The sequence below is a fragment of the Diplotaxodon limnothrissa genome, linkage group LG5 (assembly GCF_057381915.1).
Source record: "Diplotaxodon limnothrissa isolate DT_005_m linkage group LG5, D_limnothrissa_male_GT1.1, whole genome shotgun sequence".
Taxonomy (NCBI): Eukaryota; Metazoa; Chordata; class Actinopteri; order Cichliformes; family Cichlidae; genus Diplotaxodon; species Diplotaxodon limnothrissa.
In genome coordinates, this window is record NC_140600.1 from 4,833,285 (window position 1) to 4,853,986 (window position 20,702).

General features: G+C 40.7%; 1 protein-coding gene across 1 annotated transcript in view; it reads left to right on the forward strand.

Annotated features, from left to right (window-relative positions):
• The first annotated feature begins 11,546 nt into the window (after positions 1–11,546).
• The window catches only part of plxnb1b (plexin b1b), a 97,380-nt gene continuing 88,224 nt past the window's right edge, over positions 11,547–20,702 (forward strand). Inside the window, exon 1 of the mRNA XM_085352961.1 lies at positions 11,547–11,852. The gene's annotated coding sequence lies outside the window, so the exon portion shown is untranslated. The remainder of the gene's footprint in view (positions 11,853–20,702) is intronic.

A 20,702-nucleotide genomic window follows, 5' to 3' on the forward strand; every position in this document is an offset into this window, starting at 1 on the left:
AAATACAGCACTGATCATACTGTGACATCTTGGTTCAAAACAGCACACTTAGAAATATTCAACGTTCTTTACTTCAACTGAATGAAACTGAAAATACCATTTCACACGACCCATATGGGATATTTAGACTGTATAACTGTTCACGCTACATCTCTTCACTAGTAAAAGAAAGAAAAAATACAAAGAGAAATTTAAAAATGCTGCCAAACAGACAAACAGAACTTGTACAGAGCAAAAGGAAAAACAAACAACAACAAAAAACAGCTCGTCCTCATGGCAGTTGCAGAGTATATAAAAATGAACCCTGCGATCCGTTCCTGGAATTGAGCTTCAAAAATGCAGCAGAACAAGTGTGAGATTTAAATGTCCTCTCACCTAGAGCTGGTCACCTCACATGCATAACAGTGAGCTTCGTTGCAGGAGCAGTTTTGTCTTAGTTGTGAGCTTTTCTTGAGAGCTGAGTTGCATCCATCTCCATTACCACCCTTTGAATCACCTCAAAAGTGTAGCAGAGTTGTGATGGGTAACTCATGTTGAAGGAATAAAAAAGGTCCAAACAGCATGGCTACTGCAAAGGTCACGTTATCCAGATCTTGAAGAACAACATCAGAAAAGTCATTGCCTGGCGCATCTCTGGAGACAGATGTTCATTGTGGTTTTCTCAATCTGTGCAGTGGCCTCAGGCAAGTTCTGGTTAAACACAAAACATTTCTTTAAGATTCCTTTTTAAACTCATCTCTTTTGAATCTACCAGTTCTAATGTTAGAGTAATTTAAACCAATGCAAGCAACATAGTAAATAGCTATAGCCAAAGAGTGGCCTGCCATGCTGCCATGGTCTAACAGAGTTTCTAAGAGAGGGTGAAAAACATAATAATTTCAAATGCTTTACATTAGTTTTTGTTAGAAAGACACCGGCCCATCAGAAATCCAGGTTATGTCACTCAGAAGATGTTAGAATTTAGACTTTCAGCCCCACAATTTGGTTAGCTGTTGGTCAGTTGGTCTTTTTTTTTTTTTTTTCAAACAAAAGCTAATGTAAATACTGGTGGGATTTTCCTTTGTTCATTAGAATGACAAATTTAAAGTTTTTTCACACTGATGTGACCCCTAATACAGGGGTGGGGGTGGGGCCTCAAGGGCCGGCGGCCGAGTTCACTACCAGGCCTCATGTGAACTTCAAATTATTAAAGAGGACTACTGGTCCTAACCAGTCCAATGAGGATCAAGTGGATAACTAAATGCATTTTTAAATGTTGCAAATCCACAATCTACTCATAAAACACTCACCATGAACTCCTGCACCAAGATGTTGCAATTGTCTTTCACACAGATGCGGAGCACTTTGATGAGGGACTTCAAGCATTAATGTCATCCTAAAGTATTATAACAAAGAAAACAAAGATTTGTGAACTTTTCAGTAGCACAGAAGAAAATGATCCCAGACAAAAACTCTTGACTTTTTAAACCAGTCAACATGCAACACCAGCATCTACAAAGCAATAGCAAAAGTTCCTGTTTGACATCAACTTTATGGATATATCGTTTCCAGAACATTTATTTTTAAAAAAAAGATAAATTTTTCTCAGTGGGCCAGTAAATGCATGACGAAAATTATGGCATCCTTTTAGTGGAATCATTACTCACAGGTAATAGTTGACTGTTTCAATGGATGTAGCATAAAAATCTTTTACTGACCTAATGCAATACATATACACTTTGTAGTTAAAGAATTTTAAAGTTCTTACTGTCATAATGGCAGCTACATCCTTTAGCTTTGTGCCCTGTTCCCCCGATCACTTTGCAAACACTTTCAGCAGACTGTCAGAGAGAAACTCAGCTCCGTCAGAAACCTTGACTGTAAAGGCATGGTTGGGATGCACTGGAATGCTGCATTTTATCTAAAATGACATAAAATTATTTTGAAATAACAGCAGGCACTGTGCTTGGTTAATCAGTAATGTTTTGTTGAATAAAAACTGTGTTTCCAGATCTTATGGGATTAAAAAAAAATCCAAAGATGTTTGTTTCTGATTTGCAACCCAACAACCCACAAGTTACAACCTCATTTCAGTTCAAGTGTGCATTAATGTGAGTCCAGTAATCACCTTTCTGGCAATACATACAGGTATAAGTTAAACCTATGGCAGATTTTGGATTTCTCAGTTGTATTAATAGGGTGAGTATGCATGCACCTAATAATTATAAAAAACCTATTATAATTAAGTTACAGAAACGAAAATAGAATATACTTTCTTACCATAACACCTTGAACCCACAATCCATCAGCTGACTCCTGGTGAAATGCAGAATAGAGGTCGTCTCTCAATGTGCAGCAAAAAAAACAAAAACAAAAACAAAAGGACAGCAGGTGAGGGCAGGAGGGGTAGGGATGTAAGCTAGCATAATGCCGCTGATGATATTAGCTAAAGCTGTTCAATGTCCAAAATCTCACTAACACCACGGTGCAGTAAATACACAATGTAACTGAAGAGTCAGTTGGCAAATCTATTCACACAGAAAACCAAATTATGTTATGAGTGCCTCGTAATTAGGTTTAATGTGATATTACGGCTCTTGTGCCAAAGACAAATTCAAATGAAAAAGCGCCAATTCTTTGACAACAGATAAAACAGCAAATAAGCTAACGGCTCTTTTTTAGCATGTTACATGGCGACACTCTAGACGTTTAACTACATTTGGCTGAAATATGGTAAATATTAATTCAAAAAATCAAGACATACCAAAAACGTAGAGTTGGCTGCTCGACTTGACTGAGATGGATGCCTTTTTTAAACCACGATCCAAAGCCCGCGAGATGAAATCACGCGTGGTTTCACGAGATTTAACGTTGCTATCTTATTGACTTACTTCACCTGAACATGATATGAACAATTTAATACACCCTTTCTGCATATCATGTAGTTTTTACACTATATAGTTACATTTAACTTTAAAACATGAGGCAATTGTGTTAAATACATGCAAGATGCTTACATAAATCCAAGAGATGGCCAGTCCCTTTTTTTCAGTGCATATAGCTCTGAGGCTATGACAATTACTGGCATGTCAAGCCTTCTCACAGCACAAACTCCAAATCCCAACCTTCCACCAACATTCTACAATACACCAACATTTAATTAAATAAATATATACATACATTTGACCATTTTCATACAATTAAATATTTTAGATGAAATATTCTACACTTTACCCTTACACCTTAACATTTGCCCAAACACCCTGGAGAGGACACAGAAAAGACATGTGACACATTTGCCTAAGTTCTCCTAAATGGTAAACCTTATTTGCTCCCAGTGACAATTCTTTCCTTCTCACAGACAACCACTACATTTCTTGATGAGGAGCAGCTGTGCAGGACCTGGAACAAAGGCTACCTGCGAATTGTTAAAATACTCAATAAATAATTAAACCTCTTGTGTGCAAATGTTATTGATGTGCAAATATTGCTTAACCCTCTGGGCTCTATCCTGGCCATTTGTGGCCACTTCACTTTTCTTTTTTCAACCATTTTCGTTCTGTTAATGCAAGTGGAATGAAACTTCCCAAAGGTGTGTATTTCTTTCAGATTTTTTAATTTTCAACATCAGCTCCTTAATAATATCAATAATATTCACTATACACCATATACACTATATCATGCAATTTAGGTAAAATTGCTTTCATTCTAAACTCAACACATGAAAATTGTAGTTTTTAATGTTTTTTTACCAAATTACATCATTTACCCATTTTTGGCCAAACAAGCGATTTCATGTAACATTCCTAGTTTCTAGTAGCGGCCTTTGATGGCTTACCACACTCCAATAGACCAAAATAATGAAACAATTTTGACATAGGTTTGATCTTAAGGATCTAATAGTTTGTGTTTGTGCATGACATTGCAGCACAAACATGTATTTGCAAGATAGACTGGAATAAATAATGATGCATTAAACATTACATAGGCTGCAGTGAATTTCTGTGGATGCAGGATATTGAGCTTTGAGGTTCCCAGTCAAACTCAGCTTTGAAGAACATGTTAAAAGCAGTTTTACTCTTGTATTTTTCATAAAAAGATACCATACCCAAAATATTAACTCTAAAAACAAAAACAAAAAAACCCCAATCACAGGACATTTTACAGAGTTCAAACCTGCAGCTGCAGCTGCAGCTGGAGCACAAACAACAACAAACACAGTTTGTAAACGTGTCCTGGAGTTTCTGCAGGTGCAGACAGAGCTACTGCTGTAAGTAAGCCTAACAGCTTCCTGATCATTTATTCTGGCTGTATGGCAAGAAGGTCATCACTGCTTCAAGCACTGCCTATATGATCTGGTCAGAGAGCAAGGACAGCAGCAGTCATCTGTCCTTGAAGAAAAGTCATCTGCCCAAGATGAAGAAACTTCCTCTCCAGAAGATGAGGGGACAATCTCCAAAGAAGCTGACTGCATCACCACTGATGAAGAGTACTAGCCAGTGCCTGAATCCTCTTCTTTGGGGGAAGATTGGGGTTGGGGGGCATGGAGGTGGAGGCCGAGCAGCTGATGGAAAAGAACATACACTCAAAAAAATAACTCTTTAAATGAACATAAAAAAATCATGGAAAGAATTTCCACGTGATTAAATTGCTTTATTTTAGCATTATGCAATTCTGTTACTCCAACTTAATGCACTCAAGTTGGACCAACTTAATTAAAGATTGATGAATCAACGTATTTACTGCATTTTGATCCAATATATTTTAATAGTGTTGATCCAACTTAAAGAGTTTTGTTCCAACTCAATTCAGTAGGTTTTCTCCAACTAATTTACTAAATTTGGTCCCAGCTTAAGTTAATTGAGTTGAACCAACTCATACAAATTAAGTTATTCCAACACAAGTCTTTAATGCTAATAGAAAGCAATTTAATCACGTGGAAATTCTTTCCATGATTATTTTAAGTTAATTTAAAGAGTAATTTTTTGGAGCATTTAACAAAGTCTAGAGTCTGGTTAACATACATTTCACTATTACATCTAAAAGGTAAATAAAAATTTGTCATACACATCTTTTTGTTTTCTCCAATTTATTGAATTTATAGCAAATTTCACATAATGTATAAAGAATACATGAAATGCAAGTACAAGTTACATAACAGAAAAAAAGTAGTGGACAAAGTGGAAAGTTAACCTGTTAAAACAATTTTTTAACAACAATGAATGGCTGAAGCAGGTGATTTTCCGATGACCAATACAACTACTTTGAAGGTCAACAGATGCACTTTCAAAAAAGAAAATATCTGCAATTATTTTAGGTTCATGGTCCAGATACATGGTGTAGCTGTTGTAATGGAAACATTTCTCAACGAGAAAATAGTGTTTTGAGAACCTGTACTTTGTGTGCTGTTGGATAGTTCGTGTGCATCTAATTCCATAAGAATCTTGTGCAGGACCTCAAAGGTGTACCTGAGTTCCAGAGGGTAGCTCAGGTTCAGTGAATAGACCAGACCAAGCAACATTGTCACTGCAAAAACTACATTGCCCAACTCACCCATCACTTCCACCCCCTCTAGAACAATCACAACATCCTGAGGGTCATCGCCAGGCTCCGCACCCTCTGATCGAAAGACACAGATTCCAAAGACTGTCTCTGCTATGGCAGTGGCGATGCTTTTTATCAACTTCCTGTGACAATAAAACAAACAAAAAAAAGATAATGATTTCTCACTAATGTCCATTGCAAACAGTTTTAAAAGTAAATATCTGTTTTACATTAATGTAAAATACCTAAAAGCTTTATTCATTCAAGCCTTATAATAATGTAAATGTAATCAAAAATGACTGCCCGATATTTTTCCTGACTCATGAGAAGTTCATTCAATACCTCAACAATGTCTTTCAAAATCTTGTGATAGGGGTGACTGTGGCACAGGAGGTAGAGCAAGTTGTCTACTGGTTTAATCCCTGGCTTCTCTAATCTGATACTAAAACTATCAATGGGTAACATACTGAACCCCAAGTTGCTCCTGATACATCCATTGAAGTGTAAATGTTACATAAAAATCTTGTATGAATGAGGTTATTATAATGATATTATAATAATGATAGTATAAAACACTCAAGAATGGTGTGTGTAGTATCCAGTGAGAAACTTAAAGCTCTTACTTTTCCTATTTTAAAAGGTATTTTTTACAGCCACCGGTAATTTATAGGAAAACCCCATCCCCTGAAACTCTTTTATGTAGTTCAAGCTTATCTTTGATCATCTCCTTAGTTAAGGATACAGGCAAGTTAACATACCAGGTAATTCTTCACCAGCTTCTCAGGATCTTCATTCAGGTACACGCAAAGACCTTTGGCGATGTATTCTCTTCTGATTTCAACAGCATCAGTCTTTATACACAGAGGGGGAAAAAAACAAATATATACGGAAATCCATCTCAACGACCTAGCAGTGGGATTAAAGAACTTTTAGTTGAATTACCAGGAATTTGTGAGAAATAGAGAGGCTATTGTTTTACAGTCTTAATCTTTTCAAATAGTATTTATGCATTTTAGACAAGTCTGTCATTTTAATATTGTTTTGTAATTTGTGTATTAATTTAATCATGCCATACCCCCAATTCAAGAAAGTTTAGATGATGTGTACATAAAATCAGAATGCAATGTTTTCTTGGTCTCAAAACTATATGTCACTTACAAATGAATATATTACATTTTTAACATGGGAATGTGATAATTTTTAAGAAAAATATTAGCTCACCATGAATTTGATGAACTGGCCTGCCAGCTCTCCAGACCTTTCACCACCTGATAAGATTAAACATTTATTATCTTTACAGGAGGGAACTGCAAGTCTCCAAGTTTATTAAGTAGAAAAATATTTAATTTCAAAAAAATTAAAAAACAGGAAAACATATCTGTTCATGTTTTGTCTTTCCTCCTCAATGTACTAAAAACACATAAATTGTTAAATAAACCACTGTCCATCAGTTGCAACTTACAAACTTACAAATTTCAACAACCCACACGTAAAATGTAAATTTATCACAACAGTCTGTGTGGTAGAGCCAAACTAGCTTATGTGCAGAGGTTAAGTTATAAACAATATCTATATTTGGAGTAGCTAAGTCTTTCATATTAGGCTATCGTGCTAGCATGACATTGTGCTATATTCTTGCACTAACGTGTTAGCTAGCTAGAATGGCATAAACAAACAGATATTTTTAAAAACAAAAAAACAAAAAAACAAATGTGAATAAATAGAACTGAAAAGAATCGACAAACTAATGATACCTTTGTGCAAAAAGTATTTTCATCAAGATGGATAAAGATAGATTCACTCTTACCTTTCCAAGATGACCTTGAAGCAAACCATGTGCTTTCCTGCCTCTTGTTGTTTAGAATCTCACGTGATCTTGTGATATCGCGAGTCTTTAAGGCAGCTAACCACTCTTGTTAGATTTTATCATGTCATATCAACAAGAATAAATTTAAGAGGCGCTAAGTTGGTAAATTTCTTGTAGATCTTATATGATTTTATTACGTTCACCTTAGAAACATAAATTCATTGTGTTCAAATTACATGTTAGAGTCTTGTAAATGCAATAACCACCAAATTTCACTTTTTTGAGCGTAGGAGCATTTTCTGAGACCGAGGAGAGTGACTGAGTGGATCCCTCATGAAAGGAAAACCACTGAAGAGAGACTGCTCTACAATCCAGTGCCCACTGGTATCAAACCAGGGCTCAGCCTGTATGCAGTTTCATGCATTAGCAGCCTGAGATCTACTTTTGACTTTTTTTTATAACAAAGGAGATCTTTTAGCTGCTGTGCACCCTTACAAAGCTGCACGGGAGGCCAAGGTGTGAGGATTGGAGGATTATAGATGAAGTGGAGATGTGAGCCTAAACCAGAATAAAGCAATACATAGCATGTTGGATGACAACACTGGAAGTTCTCAGGAAGTAAAGAAGGGAAAGGGGTTCAGACTCCAACTGACGGAGGAGCTCCGAGGACAACGTCTTTCCTTTGGTCACCTTGGCAGAGGAACTCCTCAGATGAAAACTGGCACAGGGGAAACAACCCAGAGCTTCCTCCCCAGCTCCTCCAGTTGCAACAGAGGAAGATTTTGTTGTCTGTCTTTGGCTTCACCAAAACTACCACAGCGATATCCCACATGCCAAAGCAACGGAGGAATGTGCTTCTTTTGACAGCAACACACAAGGAACCAGCAGTCAGTGATGGGGAATAAAGGATGCGTGAAAGCAAGAAGCAATCCTGGACTACAATAGGCACAAATATTGCTTGGATAACTTAGAGGGTGTTGGCACCTTGAGTTGTAGAAGGAAAACTAACTGATGGCTGATGGCTCTTTTCTCCAATCTCCTGGATGTCTTGGGATACGATGCCTTTGTCCCACCGGAAACAACTTCACTGAAGTGGGGGAGTCCTCTACAACCTACAAATGAAGAGTGATGCTGGGAGAGCTGGGACACATGCTGGTGACCTCAACAACTGCAAGACACACTTGTCCCTGATTCTCAGCCACTTCTGCCATTGATCTCAAGATACATTAGTCTGAACCAGAGTGTGACCCACACCCCACCAACGAAATGAGAAGAAGGTGCAAAAGGCGCACCTCCAGGATTGTAACAGCAGCCCCTTGTACCAGGTGTAGAAAGTGTGCCTATAAAAACCACTCTACTGTGGTTAGTACATCTTGCTGCTAATGAGGATGCACACAGAAGAACACACATAGTGGAATATAAATTTTGATCATTTTATTGGTCATTTCAGTGGTTATTTGGTCATTAAATTGCTTTTCTGGCCAATAACACACCTTTTGTGATTTTCTTTTTGGTCATTTATCCCCTCCCCAAAGAAAAAAATAATAATAAAGTAAAAATAAATCATTATTACTGTTACTGTTACTGACCTGCAATGATGACCTGCATCATTCATATGCTAAAAAATCTGAACTTTATTACTATTTTCCCCCAAAAGCGTAGTAATAATACATAATATTATTACTACGCTTTTCAAAGGGTATAATATCTGAATTTGAATTATGTTTTGGTTTTCATGACTAGGACCGGTGCTAATCTAAAAAATCAAGTCCAAAAAAGTGGAAATTATTCTTAATATATATTAATTTTATAGCATTTTGTAAATGTAAACAGGGGGTGGCCATTTTTGGCCACGAACAAGCTGAGAGGGAGTTTTTATGTTTTTGCTCTCCCTGCACAAAAATAACAATGCATTATAATCAATGTTGATGTGAATCAATTACATGCCCCAGACTCTACTATTAATAATACAAGAAATTCCAGTAGCAATGCAATTATAGAAAATTGCGAGATGTGATGTTGTCTTCCAGCTAGTGCAGTGGACAAACAAACTGGTGTTTAAAGGGTTAAAAATGTGAAAAGTAATAACTATTTTATATTTATGAAAAAAACTGAAGTTAGTTAAAAGCTTTATGCAGAAAAAATGGCAAAAAAAACCCCATAAAAGTAATAAAACCTAATCTGTTGGTGGACACTTTTGGCCACAAACAAGCTGAAAGGGTCGTGATTTTGAACAAACCCAGAGGGTTAAAGTGTGATGTTACATAAAGTGCTCCTAAAGTGCTGTACAAGTTATAATACAAGTAAGGGAGTACTCTTCCTTACAAGGATAACAAGGCTTTTTAAAATGGGGGAACAAACCTGAGAACGGCTTGGACCCAAGGGCACTGGATGTCTCTGGGCCACTCACCTGAAGGAGAGGTGCTTGATCAGTCATTGGTTGTGTTGTACATGCAAGCAGCCAGAGAAGGGTGATAGATTACAATAATGTTTAATATTTTTAATGTGCATGATATAAAGCTAAGAAGCTAAGACTATGAAGTGGCATGAAAAGAAAACAGGAACCCAACCCTATATTAATAAAATGTGGCTTCTATCTTCTCGAGAGATATTCTTGTGTAGACTATATGTAAATATACTTTCTTTGATGTTTCAGTGAGGTTTTGAGGATCTTTGCATAATCAAAAAGAAATAATTCAGTTATCTGAAATAGCAATGTCTAAAAAATATGATCTTATTTTTTTGCACTAATTTCATCTGTGCTGTAGTGTGTACAACTCTTTTGTGACACAAAAAGAGCTCCATGCTCTGGATGCAAATGTCCCTGATAAATATACATGATTATTATAATATGAGTGTACATAGTGAGAGCAGAACAGACTCTACTGTCTTGTATTAGAGCTCGGGGGGATTTAACAAGTGCCGTGGTGGGTGGGGCTGAGTGTGATCTTTGAAGTTTATCTAGCTTCAACCCTCATTACAGGATAATTAAAAAGGGTAAGATAAAAGGCTTCTTTTCACAGGAGAAGACAAAGATTCAGAGAGAGACTCTCCTTGAGGATAAAAAGTGTGTGGAGCGGGTTTTGTGATCTCTGTGTGGTCTCTGTTGATCCGCAGTGTGACATGGCATCTCTAAACTGAACAGTGGATAAGAACTGCACCCTGAATAACACCACAGTCATCCCACACAACAAACAGTTCCAGTCACGCTGACTTAATGTGTTGTGAATGTTTGTTTCATGGTTCACTATAGTAAACAACTGCTGCTTGTTTGTTTTTTTCAAACCAGTCAGCAAAAGATTATCTATTAATATTTCTGTATGTTGACTTTATGAATTCTCAGCAACATACATTTGCAATATTGAAAGAGTTATTCTGATGATTGTGTTTTTATCACATATTTGGCCCTTTGAATCTCTCTGAATATATTTGATCTCAGATAGATTCCTGGGGCTGGAAAAATGGACGTCAGTTTTTCTTAAAGCAGGACTATTTGATGTAATAAAGTCTATGGTCACACTGGCAGATGTAGTCCATGCATGTTTCCTGTTGGCCAGAAGGGGTCTGCCATGCATCAGCCGGCTCTCTAGCAACTGATGCTGCATTCAGGAACTGGTGGAAGTACAGACTTTACACTATTGTTATTGCGTTCAATAAACTTTCCATCCTAACAGTCACTGGTTTTTGTACTACAAATATGAAAATGGAGTGAAAGTTATCTATTTAAATTCGCAGGTTGTGGTCTGGTGAACAACAAAAGACAAAACCACTCAAAATCTTTTAAGAAGCACATATTGGTGTTGGTCAAGTTACTTGAAAATAGTAATTAGTTACTAATTACTCATTACTTCTCCAAGAAAGTAACGACTTTACTGATGACTTATTTTCAAAAGTAATTAGTTACTTTATTACATAGTTACTTTTTAAAAACATGATACACAATCTGAATGCGTAATAAAGCAACAGACTTTTTCTATTTTGTCTGCAGCGGTCATGTCAGTGGGGGGATCCCGGGGTTTCTCTGTGAATTTCACATTCTCACTGTGCAGCTAAAGCTGGTCACTGCTATTTAACACAGATTACTTTACGTTCGCACGTGGTTATGTAAAATACGAGGAGCACTTGAAGGGAGCGTCATGTGTCCTCCCTTCGCCAGCCCCCTTTTTACGCCTGTGGAGAGCTGGGCGCTGAGCGAAGTATTCTCACTGTTGCTTGTGGAGGCAGAGAGCTGCTGAATGAAACCAAGCAGAGAACCAGGAGAAACTTTTTTTTTTGCTACATGGAGTAACCACGCTGTTTTTCATCAGTAAATTAGGTGTGTAAAGTTGTGAAAGTTGGACGCCTGACAGGAAATTTCCAAGCATGGACTGAGCGGCAGGAATATCGAGGAGGATTCGCTTTCTTGCCCGCTAATTTGTCTGCACAAGCACCGGCTGCGGAAAAATTGGATACTTTACTAAAACTTCGCTGTAAGGAGGAGTAAACCAGAGCTGAGTGACCGAAGAGTTGTACACAGAGCACGGTGAGTGTGGGTGAGGGCTGTGCTGTGAGTCTCTGAAAATCTGTCCCATTGAAATCAAACTGGGATTTTTTTCCCACTTGTTTTCCTCTAAGTGTTCAAACTTCTGCCTTGTGATCAGTAATGTCGGGGAAATGGGTGAAAACCTTTATTTACCAATATTTATGTGGATTTCACACAAATCCACACACACGTGCTCCTTATTGGTTATTTACAGACTTTTCGCTATTAGTGGTGGAGCAGTTGGAGCAGGTTGATGAGAGTTGGGTTAGCTAGCGTTGAAGTGAACTCACTCCGTACACGTCCTCCAGGAACCGCTGCTCCACTCCTTGCTTTTTATGGGACATTATGCGTCTTTTTTTATTTTATTTTATTACTTGAGTGCAAATATAATTTTTTTTTAAAAGTCACCCCCCTTTTATTTTTTTTTATCTGTTGAGTGTTCGGTCCGTTGATTTAAAAAACAAAACAAAAACAAAAAAAACAGAATTTCTTTTTCATTGACGAAACAAATTTAGTTTTTCAAAATAAAATGTCAGAGTCAGTTTTGAGCCCAAACTAGCATAAAAATATTTAATCCCATCATAAGACAACAGTTTGTTCTCAACGCGAAAGTGTTGCCTGGAGAGGCTTTTAATCGGAAAACCAGAAGAGAGAGATCTTGTCCTCATCTATTAATGATATTCTTTAAAGGCAAAGGTCAGATCTGGGTCTGTGTTAGTTTGTAGCTGCTTGTGTAAAATGTCATTATGATATTAATATACACTCTGGTACAGGTGTCACGGGGGCTCTCCAAAAGAGGGACTGTGAGTGTGTGACCATGGATCATGCTCGGCCTGTTAATTATAATGGCAATAATTGCTCATGTATTTCAGAGTGTTGCCAAGGCTGGGAGAACCATCATGAGCTGCTTGTTGCTGTTAGCATCTTGAAATAAAAAGTGACTGGCAGTCTTTCTTCAGGTTTTCAAGCAGCTAAATTGTGAAAGCCAGAGGCTGCAGCGATGCAGGGCGGTACAGCAAAACAACAACCAAACATGGACTTTAGTTCAGACTCTGACTCAGTCAGCTGGACTACACCAAAGTTTTGTTTTTCTCTTTTTTCCCATCTGATAAAACTCGTCACTTCTTGCAGTCTTTGTATAGTTCTTTCATCATGTGTTGGTATTACAACAGCTAAAGTAGGGTCTGGCTGACTTAAGTGGGGCACGTATTTTCATTGTCCCTGAGTGAAATGCTGTTGACCAGCAAAACCAGTAGCTGACATGTTTTCTTGCTTGTACATGGATACAGTCAGTCAGCAGGAAACGGAGCTTTCTGGTCTTGTGAAATGAGCTTGTAAATGTCCTCATTATGGGGTCCTTATGGGGTATAAATGCTCGACCTCCAGCGGCCAAAAATGGAAGAAAATTGGAGTTTTAAAAAGGTGCAAGATAAATGAACAGCTATTTATTGTTGCAGTAATTTTAGTTTAGAATATGCACAGGAGAAAACTTTACATGAAAATATCAGTGCTTGGTTGCCATTTTCTTCAGATGTTTCATTCTAACAGTATAGTAGCAAGTGTGCTCTTACCTTTCTGTACCTACAGCTTTTTGACTTGATTTCTCGGTATAACTGAACAGGTCTCATGCATAACAGGACTGACTTAAGTAATAATTGGTAAGCGCCTTGAAAGATGTCAGCATTCAACAGCCAGGATTTGTAGCAACAGAGGTTGTTAAGTGCCTCTCTAATAAACCACACTCACCTCACAAACTCTCTCACAAGCAAGGTGCCAGAGGTCAAAAGGTGATGGGGGCTGGGTGTTGAATGCTCTCGTTTTGGCAAATGGAGGAGCATGTGGTGTCAAAACCAATATCCTCACAGCAAACCATTGTCAGGTGGTGTCATGAGCTGAAGTGAAGGCAAACACTGCCTTACTAAAGGAACAGCTTTGTATCGGTTAGTGTCTGCTGTCATTCTTGTAATGAACAGGTGGGGAGAATTCAAGGCCGGATGAAGGTTTGATGAACTGTGGATGGCTGTTCACAGCAGCAGCTCATCAGTTTAGGCGTTGATGAAGCATTTGTGAATACTGTACGGAAAGTGTGACGTTTTCTTTTTTTTTTTTTTTTTTTTTTTTTTCCACCTTTTATTGTTTATTTTATTTTCACTTACTGAATACGGGACAGACTTGACTGGGGGAAAGAAGGGGAGAAAGAAAGAGGGAAAGAGAAACAGCTGAGAAGAGGGACGGGGGAGAAGGGCAAAAGACAAAAACCAACAGAACGGGCAGAGAAAAAAAAATGCATATCAATCACCTGGATCACCTGCTGAGAAAGAAAAAAGAAAGCAAGCAGAAGAGAACAAGAGTAATAGAATAAACAACATCACAATGATATATGGGAATATGACAGTAAATACTAAATATTAAACATTATTGTGCAGCACATAAGATCAACAGAACACAGTGTGCTTTGAGGTAGGAGCCAAAAAGGGTGTAGTTTGTGGGTGTGATCACCCGTGTGTACACCTGTGAGCATGGACGCGCTTGTTTTTTGTTTTTTTAAAAGGTTCCTTCATGTAATAATCTGCTAGAGGGTGTGGGGGGGCCACAGCCCCGTCCTCCAGGGCTTGAAGCAGGTGTGGAGGAGATCAAAACTCCAGACATCCAGAGGCCCCCAGAACACAAGAGACCAAGGAAGACCAACAGAGGGGCAGCTGCGCCACTGTCCCGGAAAGAGCTGAGGAGAGTCCCAGATGAGGGCTCACTCAGCAGCCGCGGAGCAGAAGCCAGGGGGAGTTGCAGTGACGCGCCCGTGAGCTCCGCCGGCAGCCAGCTGCGCCTGAGTGACTGAGCCCCAGGCCGAGAGGCCGGGGGCACCCCACCTCCGAAGTGGCCCGAGCGAGCCCCAGGCTCCAGGCCCCGATAAGCGGCCGCCAAGGAGTGAGCCGGTGTGTACCTGGACGCCCATCCCCGGACACAAAGAACCACCAACGCACCGATGTCTGAGGGGGTCCGCCACTGGCAGGGGAAGTGGTGGTAGGGGGAGTGTGACGTTTTCTCTAAAAGGTACCAAGTGGTTATTGTTGGGGTATGCCTGAAATCAGCAAATGTTTACAGGTTAAAGGAAGGCAGGGGGAAGGTGTAATTTTAGTTTAAAGATGGGATAAAGGGAGACATTTTCAGATCGTTTTCTCTTTGAAGTCTTGGTTGTGAAAAATGTAGAAAAAGAGGAGGAAGTTTATACTCGGCCTCCTTTGTCACCTCTGTATTGCCAGCCTTGTCACAGCTTGAAGGTTAAGCCTAGATTATACTCTGCTGGAAACCTGTTGGCCGAGTCGTCCTTCCTGTTACACTTTTTTGACATCCGCTTGAAGTCTGACGCCTGGTCAGCATAGTGGATGCATTGTAATGTAAATTGTCTGCACCGTTTGGAAAAAATAATAAATAAAGGAAAAACCACCACGCTCACGGACATCGTTGCAGGTTGCATTGACCCAACCTATAGTTAATTTTCTTGGGTAGTGCACGTCAGGTTGAGTGGAGGGTTAAGAGGGGTTTCCAGCTACGGTCGAAGGGACAACGTAGATTTCCCACTGAAGTCAACTGTAAGCACAAAAGTAGTCTAGCCAGTTTTTCCCCTGGACATTTTAAGTGAAAAATAACTGCTTAACACTTTAACAGTGGCTAAAGTAACCTTGTAAAATATTTCTGACTGGGATTGTAGGTGAAGCTTTTAATAATCTGCTTAAAGTTTTGGTTTTCCACTTATGTATCAGTAATTTCCATCTACCGTTTGCTCTTCCTGTCGTGTGGAGTGGAACTAGCGATTATTCCAGTGATGCTCATTTGAGTCAGTCATTTTGGTCACACATCACCACCTGCTAGTATCTTCTCCTTTGTAACCTGGTTGTATTTGATGGCGTATTTTTGCCTGAAGTGGTGAAACATATTTATGGCTTCCACCTTCAGCGGGAACAGTTTTCTCACATAGTTTGCAGACTACAGTGCTTTGTTGGAGGCTCTCTTTTAGGTACTGAATTGTGATTAGAGGCTGACACAGGGCTCTCAGGCATGTAGGCATGATATGGCACAGCTCTAGTTTTTATTGCAGATGACAGGAAAGGACAACTCTCAGCCAGTCTGGTCACCTCAATAGCGATCAGAGTAGAAATTATTTGTAATGGCAGCAAGATATGAACACTCTTCTTGTCTGGCGGGGGTCGGGGGCTCCTCCACTCCAGTGGCCAGATTAAATACTCAATTTAATTATGTCACTGAGCATTAAGTCAATAACCTTATCGGAGTGGTCCGGCTGTTTAATGGAGCTTTGTGGGCCAACAGATGCACCAAGATTAAGGACTATATGCTGGTGTTGCAAACCCTGAGAGGAGGGATAAAAGACAGACATGGAATCTGATACATGAGCCCCTACTGCGCGGTGCCATACGTTTCACCACAGACTGATGCAAATCAATTGAAGAGATCCCGTAGTGTTACAGCTAGGGTTATTTATATAAGGTTGAATCAGAAGTTGATAATAAAAATTACTATTACATTAGATACTCATTTGCAACAGTATTGATACCAAGAATGCCGTCTTTGCCTCCTCCGGCTGTCACACAACGTTACCCAGCAGACACCAACACTGTCTGCTGGGTAACTGGTCAAAAATGCCGGGATACTAATTCATTATTATCAGGTATTCTAACAACTTCCTAAAAAGCCTCCAGTTGATCAAAAATGGTGCAGCAAGAGTACCAACAGGGACTAGAAAGAGAGCAGATTTCTCCCATATTAGTTTCTCTTCATTGACTCCCTGTTAAATCCAGAATCTAGTTTAAAATACCTCTCCTCACATACAAGGTCTTGAAAAATCAGACCCCATCTCATCTCAAAGACCTCATGGGGCCATGTCATCACCAATAGAGCTATTTACTCTCGAACCGCTGGCTTACTTTTGACTCCTTGGATGTTTAAAGGTAGAGTGGGAGGCAGAGCGTTCAGCTTCCAGAACCTGAGAGCTGGTCCTCCTGTGAAACCAGCTGTTTGGATTTGGGAGACAGTCTCTGTGCTTAAGATTAGGCTTAAAACGTTCCTTTTTGATAAAGCTTACAGGCTGATGAGACAGGGACTGCTACAGAGAGGCCAAGTACAGGTTCACTAAGGAAGTGGACATTGCCAAACATCAGCACTCTGAGAAGATGCAGCAGCAGATCTCAGAGAATGACTCGGCCTCTGTGTGGAAAGGTTTTAGGAATATTACAAACTACAAGCCTAAAACCCCCCACTCCACTGATGACTTGCTCTTAGCCAACACCCTCAACGACTTCTACTGCCGTTTTGACGAGCCATCAGGCAGCCTTCACACCTCCAACGACCCCAACAATAGAGGCACTTTGGACACTCATTCCCCCACCTCTCCCCCCTCCATAGAGCCATCACCACCTTCAAACTGTTCACCTGCAACACCCGCCCCCTCACCCCACACAAAAGAGGATTTCACACCACCTCCTCCGACCACAACTCTTCATATTCATGAAGCAGATGTGAGGAAGCGATTTAGGAGTCTGAATGCTCGGAAAGCTCCCGGCCCAGACGGTGTGTCTCCTGCCACCCTCAGACACTGTGCAAACGAGCTGGCCCCAGTGTTTTCTGGCATCTTCAACTCCTCACTGCAGGCATGTCATGTGCCTGCCTGCTTCAAGTCCTCTACCATAATCCCTGTCCCCAAGAAACCTAGGATCACTGGACTAAATGACTACAGACCCGTGGCTCTGACATCTGTGGTCATGAAGTCATTTGAGCGCCTAGTTCTCTCCCATCTCAAGACCCTCACGGCCCCCCTCCTGGACCCCCTGCAGTTTGCATATAGAGCCAACAGGTCTGTAGACGATGCCATCAACATGGCCCTACACTTCATCCTGCAGCATCTGGACTCCCCAGGAACCTACGCCAGGAATCCTGTTTGTGGACTTCAGCTCTGCCTTCAACACCATCCTTCCAGACCATCTCCGAGGCAAGCTTTCCCAGATGAATGTGCCTGATCCCATCTGCCGGTGGATCACTGACTTCCTGACGGACAGGAAGCAGCACGTGAGGCTGGGGAAGAATGTCTCGGACTCCCGGACCATCAGCACCGGCTCCCCTCAGGGCTGTGTTCTTTCTCCTCTGCTCTTCTCCCTGTACACCAACTGCTGCACCTCCACCCACCAGTCTGTCAAGCTAATCAAGTTCGCAGATGACACCACCGTCATTGGGCTCATCTCTGACGGGGATGAGTCTGCCTACAGGAGGGAGGTTGAACGTCTGGTGTCTTGGTGCAGCCACAACAACCTGGTGCTGAATGCCCAGAAGACAGTGGAGATTATTGTGGACTTCAGGAAGCACACAGCCCCACTCCCCCCCATCATCCTGACTGACACCCCCATCACCTCTGTGGACTCATTCCGCTTCCTGGGTACCACCATCACCCAGGACCTGAAATGGGAGCCCACCATCACCTCCGTCATCAAGAAAGCCCAGCAGAGGATGTACTTCCTGAGGCAGCTGAAGAAATTCAACCTGCCAACACGGACGATGATGCAATTCTACACCGCAATCATCGAGTCCATCCTCACCTCCTCCATCACCGTGTGGTACGCTGGAGCCACTATCAGGGACAAACAGAGACTGCAGCGTGTTGTGCGCTCTGCTGAGAAGGTGATTGGCTGCAGACTCCCATCTCTGCAGGACCTGTACACCTCCAGGACACTGCGGCGTGCAGCCCGGATCTCAGCTGACCCTTCTCACCCTGGACACAGTCTGTTTGACCTGCTCCCCTCAGGCAGGAGGCTCCGGTCCATTCGCACCAGAACCTCTCGCCACAAGAACAGTTTCTTCCCCTCTGCTGTTGGACACATGAACAATAACCACATGACTGTCCCCGCCACTAACACATGACCCTACGCTGTGTCACTGCATCATTTCATGTCTGGCACTGATCACCACCTGCACTCATGTATATATCTTTCTACGTAGCACTCATAATTCTTATTCTCATGTATATCTCATGCACATATCTTTCTTTCTACATAGCACTTTAATTCTTATTGTCTGCACTGAAGCACCGCAGCAATTTCCTAATGTTGTAAACCTCAACATCTGGCAATAAACCCATTCTGATCTGATCTGATCTGATCTGTGACCTTTAGTTACGCTGTAATAGGCCCAGTCTGCTGGGGGCTGCCCATAAAGCCTCCTATGTATTTATGCAACACTACACATTTGATCATTGTTTATTATTACTCTGTGTCGCTCTTCCACGGTGTCTACCTCCCCTCACCCCAATGATGTTTCAAGCTTACTCTGTTGCGCCGTGATTTTTGACATCGCATTCTGCGGCACGTGGCACAATATTTCTGACGCTTGGGCTAGGCATGCACTTCTCGATTTTTGTAACCTAGTTTAACCTACCAGCATTTTAACGATGGTTATGGCGGACATTAATTCGAAGCCCCAAACTGGACAGTTTATGCTCTACTGTACACATTATCTGGCTCTGAAAAGCCTTTTTTGGTGACTGAGGAGCGCCTCTGGATTTAATTAGACAGACGAGTTTGTTCATTATTCAGATATGTAAATGGAGACCCAGATACAGGCAGTGCTATGGAATGTAAAATGGATTTGATAGTCAAAAGCCCTTTGAAGCAGCAAGTGAAGTGCTCTGTAGTTACGTGGATTATTAACTTATTACAATGGGCTGTGTGCTTCCACCCCTTGCTCTTTGGCGTGTGCGTGTATGTGCTTACAGTTGCTCCCTCTTGAATGAGGCTAGTGTGTTTGCACAAGGTCAGTCTCAAAGCAGGAGTACACGTGACACGGTGGTTTGCCCAAACACAGTCTACCTCCTGAGTTGCAGTGAGGTAACTGAAAACTACAACCGAACTCTTGTGCTGCCTGACATCACAGACGTACGAGGGGATTCATGTCGAACATTGAGCTAAAAATGAAAAGGTCTCATGTTGGTTTGATATAGTAGTTTAGTGTTGGCTGTTGTTGTGATTTGGTGCTATGCAAATAAAACTCAATTGGTTAAAGAATATTGAAATGAATCAAGTGAAGTTTACTGTTTACGTGAGATGGCAGCAGATTTAAAATGTGCATATTCACTGTCAGATCTGGATCAGCTTTTACAGGAATTTTGCAGCTGCATTACACATTTAGTTCCCAATTGCAATGCAGAATATTCTTTTATTACTAATTCTGAATGAAAGCTGCTTCTTTGTGACAAATACAGAAGTAAAGATTGGTCTGCATTTACTTCCTGTTCATGTTTGTACACTGTGTGGCACCATTTATGATTTTGCTGCTAAACGTGTGACCCGATGGTGACGGCTACAGGCACTATGGTACAAACAAAACCTGGTTTGTCTCGGTCTGCCTCAGGCTCTATTCACACCATATTCTCACAGCAGTTTTCTTTACTAATCTGATAAAACAACGTTGTAATAATGGAGCTAACCCATAAACACAGCTCTGTCTGAATTGTGGGGAAAGTGATGCCATACTTTAATTCATGCCGTAACTCTGCAGTTTCATCCATCTCTTCCTCTCCATTCATTGCTCCTAACTCAGCACTCAACACTTTCTGCAGCTCTCATTTGTTTCAGCATCCTGTCATTCTGCGCTGAAGCAGCCGTTTGTAGAAGGCCCTGAAAGAACGAGGCCCTGCTGTGCGATAGGTTGACATGGATGAGAAGAGCTTTGTCAGTGTACTCACAAAGAGAAGATATGACCTCTGCCTTTACCTGAACCACGCAATCTCACACTTGGCCTTTGTTCTTGTACCTTCGTGAGGTCCAAAGTATGGAAGAATTTTTTTTTTTT